The sequence below is a fragment of the Belonocnema kinseyi genome, chromosome 1 (assembly GCF_010883055.1).
Source record: "Belonocnema kinseyi isolate 2016_QV_RU_SX_M_011 chromosome 1, B_treatae_v1, whole genome shotgun sequence".
Lineage (NCBI taxonomy): Eukaryota > Metazoa > Arthropoda > Insecta > Hymenoptera > Cynipidae > Belonocnema > Belonocnema kinseyi.
Genome location: NC_046657.1, coordinates 21,316,585 through 21,321,568, shown reverse-complemented (window position 1 = coordinate 21,321,568; position 4,984 = coordinate 21,316,585). Strand labels below are relative to the sequence as shown.

General features: G+C 31.4%; 1 protein-coding gene across 2 annotated transcripts in view; it reads right to left on the bottom strand.

The window, feature by feature from the left end:
- LOC117182489 (histone acetyltransferase KAT6B) overlaps positions 1-4,326 on the bottom strand; it is an 80,895-nt gene extending 76,569 nt beyond the window's left edge. Inside the window, exon 1 of one of the 2 annotated variants that reach the window (XM_033375680.1) lies at positions 4,115-4,326. The gene's annotated coding sequence lies outside the window, so the exon portion shown is untranslated. The remainder of the gene's footprint in view (positions 1-4,114) is intronic. The other variant, XM_033375730.1, reaches the window with a different exon arrangement.
- Positions 4,327-4,984: the final 658 nt, after the last annotated feature.

Sequence of the window (4,984 nt, the reverse complement as noted above, 5' to 3'; positions counted from 1 at the left end):
GATCCGAAAATTGGATTATTCTGAAACTTTATTATTCGGGAACTTTCAATTTCGGGGACTTTATTATTCGAGAAGTTTCCAAATCCGAAATTTTATTATTCGGGAATCATCCAATTCGGAAATTTCACATTGTCGAGAATTTTATTATCCAGCAATCTTCCAAATTAGGGATTTGTATATTTCGCCAATTATCGTCCTTTATGATCCTGATTTGTATCGAGGAAAATAAGTAATCTCGGAAGAAAGATTATCGTAAATAATTTACGACCTTGCAAGTAATCAAGTTTTGCTCGCGCCCGTATCATATTGGGACTTAGGTGAAATAAAATACTGGTCGACCGGTAAAACAAGCGGAGGCCGGGTGTTATTTGGCCCCTCTCACCCTGAAAGAGGCAACAGCAGCTGCGAGTTTACGCCCGCCAACCGCCACTTTGTAATCCCTCCATATTCCGGAAAATAAACAAACTCGAAAGAAACTTTTGGAATATATTGACATTTTAATTAATAAAAAAGAATCTAGATTTATAATAAACCCGATTTTCTCTACACTTCTAATAATCTTTTGAGTTTTTAATTTCAAAATTACGGATTTTTTTTTTGACACTCCACTTAGTGCATTTTCCTATTTTTCGAATTTTCAAAATCAACCTTCTATTAGTAATTTTATTATAATTTTTTTAAACGACTTTTTGCATTATTTTTGACAATTTCCCAATTAAATGTAAAAATATATTTTTTACTTTTACATTATGGTATTTTCATTCAAAGAAAAAAATTCCGGGTTATTTCTCGATTCGTCAACAATTGTCAGGGTGATGAACACTTTTTTATTTAGGAGTTACATTATCTTTATTTTTATTCGTTAAAAGCTGATTATTATTCAATCAATTTATATCATCACTTGTTTTGAAATCTTTTTAATATTCCCTTAAAATTATTTGTTCAAAATTAAATATAATTTTTGAATTATTTTTCAAATCTTTCCAAGCTTCTAAATATCTTTTCAAATGATTCTAATTCTTTCTGAACATTTTTTTAAATCCTCAAAAAATTAAAAAAAAAAATGGCCTAAAATCTTTCAGATTATTTTTAGACAATTTTGGAAATATTTTGTAAAGTTTAAATCTTTTCGGAACTTCTAAATGTCTCTTAGGTGACTCGAATCTTTTTCAATAAATAATTCTTCAATTGTTATTTATACATTCAAATTAAAAAATTTCACTCACAAATTAAAATTTCTTCAAACAGAACATTTAAGATTTTCTATTTCATAGAATTCAGTTTAAAGTAGTTAAATATTGCTGAATATTTTGAAAGTGTTCTTTTTCTAATTAAAAAAAATTAAAAATTGAAAGGGTTAATGTTAAAATCTTTTTAAATATTATATTAAAATAATTTTTCCAAAATAAAAATTAATTTAAATTTTCACCTAAAATCTCCCAGGTTCTAATTGACAAATTTGGAAATATTTTGCAGACCTAAATTAATTTTGAATCCTTTCAGAAATTTTAAATATTGAAGTTACTCGAGTTTTTCTTGAATTAATAATTGTTAAATTTTTATTTATACATAAAAATTCAACAATTTCACTTACAAATTAAAAATATATTTTTTTAAAGAATTGTTCGAATTTTAAATAATAATTGAATAAAACTTATCAATGCAAGTTTTTTTTAAATGTCCATAACAGTTTTTTTTTTAATTATTGCGCTAGTCATAAAAATCTTGTTCTTTTGCATTGAGAAATATTTTATTTAAATTATTCTTACTTAAAATACAACAATAATTTTTTTAAACCACATATTTCATTAGCGTATTTTTTATTGAATAAATACGATGTATTGAAAATAATTTTTTTTTTTAATTATATGGATAAAATGGTGGATTATGCAAATCAAAGCGAAAAAATATACCATCACAGTATGGCCGTCTTCATTGAAGAAAAAAATTCCCGATTATTTCCGTTTCCTTTCCTTTTATTTGATATTAAATATATTTTTATAAAATTATTCTTTTAATATGAAACAATATTTTTATTACTAAAGTAACAATTAAAATAAACTTGAAATAAAACTCCCGAATTTAAATAATTAAAACATTCTTTTTATCAATATTATTTATTAATTAAAAACACAATAATCAAATATTTGATTATTTTTTTAAAAAAATAAATACGGAAATTTTGAAATTCGAAAATATTATAAATATAAACTGTTCGATAATTTTATTATTCGAAATTTTCTTCAATGTAGAGAATTTTTTTTTCGCTTTGAGTCGCACGTGTTTTTACGTTTTTTTTTCTTTATATAATTTTCATAGAATTATTGTTTTTTTTTTAATTCAAGCAATAGTTTAAAGAAACTTTAAACATCGAAACAACATTTTTTAGTAACAATATTTTATTATTGTATTTTGATAAATTAATATTTATTTTTAAGAAACTGTTCGATAATTTTATTATTCACCCTAATTTGTCTTGAAGTTTTTTTTTTTTTTAATTAACAATTTAAGTTATGAGAACATTTTCTGTAATTTAAAAAAAATGCTAATCTTATTATATATTTAAAAAAGTTTTAAAAACTTTAAGCACAAAATAATTTTTCTTATATAAAAATATTTAATTTTTAAAGGATAAATAATATTTATGAATAACAATTCTTTTAATTGTTATATTCGGCAATTTAAAAATTCAGAAATTGCCTAGTTCGGATATTTTATAATTCATCAATTTTTTCTTGCGAATTTTCAAACTCGAAAACATTATGAACTGTCCGGATCTTTATATTTCGGAAATTTTATTTTTCGGAATTTTTCATGCGCCCCGGATTTTCTATTTTGAATACTTTCTTTTCCGGGAATTTTATTTTTCCGAATTATTCGGTCGCCCGAGATTTTTCTTTTAAAAATTGGTAAAATTAGGTCAAAAAATTTTCGTTTAAATTTGATACAGTGGCAAAAAACTGGCAATTTCGATTGTTGGATTTTTTTATTTTATCAAACTGCTCTAAATTAAGCACCTAGAATAAATATTTGATGTAGATAATATTTGTTATCAAACCCCTCTCCTTAAATAAATTAACAAGAAACGTTATATTTTATGCGTTAAAAATAGTTCTCCAGGGTCATTAAATTACCTTGCAATAATTTTCTCCACGAAATGAAACTAGTTTAAACCCATTTTTCCCGAAACAGATCAATATTCGATCTTTTGAAAAAGATTCGAATGCACAAACGAGGATCCAAAAATCCGCGAAATCTGAATTTTTAAAAAGAAAGTGTGACAACATAAAAATGTCCAAATTTCTGAAAGTATCACGTGACTGTTTGTTTCCAGTGTCTTTATTACTTTGAATTTCCACTTATTAGTAAAGTCACTCTTTAAAAGTATATGAATATGTTAGCAAATGTTATGAAATCATTTACTTTCGCCAATATTCCCGACTAAAAACATTGACCTTCCTTGCAGTCTCTGATTTAAAGATCTGTCAAAATCTAGACATTATTTTGATTTGCCCCTGACAGGTGGCGAACCCAGGGAATCCCCTGTCACTCACAATAATAACAGCCACAATAATATAGTCGACACTTTTCAAACGAGACTAAAATCCCGTAACCTTCCCGACGGAAAACTCCCGTCGGCACACGTCCCGGGCAAATTTCTGCCGTTCTCTAACCCCCAAAACTCGTCACTCCCTCACCAAAAACTGTGCAAAACCCACAACTTTTTTTTCTGCGCGAGAGTAAACTGCAAAAATAAAGAATGGATGAGGGCCGTCTTCGTAATTACGACGGTTGCTCGCGATCCCAACGATCTCGAAGCCCGACGGGCAGCCATCTTGTGCGACTTGTCTCGACAAGTTCGCTCGATCCTAGTTTCTCCCGATTCTCGCACCCCCGGGTGCTGACCGTGAAAAAGGTCTCGATCCTCCAGCCGAGAAATATGTTTTTTCAACGGGAACGCTTTGTTTTTCGCTTGGGAGTTTCGCCCGCGGGGGAAAAGTGGCAAAAACGGAAGAGGAATGGATGGGACGAACTGTTGCGGTTCGTCCGTATGCGTCGGACGGCGATAATCCGACTTTGTTCAGTTTTGGCGGGTAGATGTGCACCTAATTACCTGTCAGCACGATTCCATGTGTAATCCGGGTTTGGATGGCACTTGAGAACCACACGGGCACGTAATCACGATCACCGATTATCTCCGCGGAACAGCGTCACATTTCACAAATCAACAAAGGTTACACTTGACAAAGATGGCCGACTGGCTACTGCGCACCCAGTGGGGAGCGCACTGCGCCGACCGACGTCGCGAAGCCGCGGGGCTCCTTAGCGATTGTGGTGTGTGTGAAAAGTACATGTAGGTGTTTAGAGTGATTGTTGGAGAGCCGGAACGCATGAAACTGTAGTCAGGACTCACTCCTGCTCGATCGCTCAGGTTCACGGGAACTGACGGGACTGGACTACTAGAGGAGTGGAGGGAACGAGGAATGAAGCCGGACGCAATCCCGAAGTGAGAGAGAGAGAGAGAGAGAGAGGAGGAGGAGGAGGAGGGAGACAAACATAGAGAGAGAGAGAGAGAAAGAAGATGAAGGAGAGTGAGCGATATATGAGACTTATCAGGCTGAGATGAGAGTGTGAGCCAGACATGAAAGTCGCGGGACTCGGGGAGTTTTTTAAGCCTTTTGTACACAAGATGAGCAACTTTCTGGCCAAGACTGAACTGCTGCTGACTCAGAGGAAAAGTTTAGGGAGGAATTTCGTAGGCGTAATATTATGACGTATTCTAGACAGAAACGTTTCTTTATCCAAAAAATGGAATATCTCCTTCGGAGTTAATAAGAAGATTGAATTATTCTTCACTATTATTTCAAAATATCCGAATGGATCCGAGTTCGGATTGAATTGAATTAATTCGGATTGAAAATCGGTTTCGTTCAATCAGAGTTCGGATTAATTTGTAACCGATTCCGATTAATCAAAATTGAGA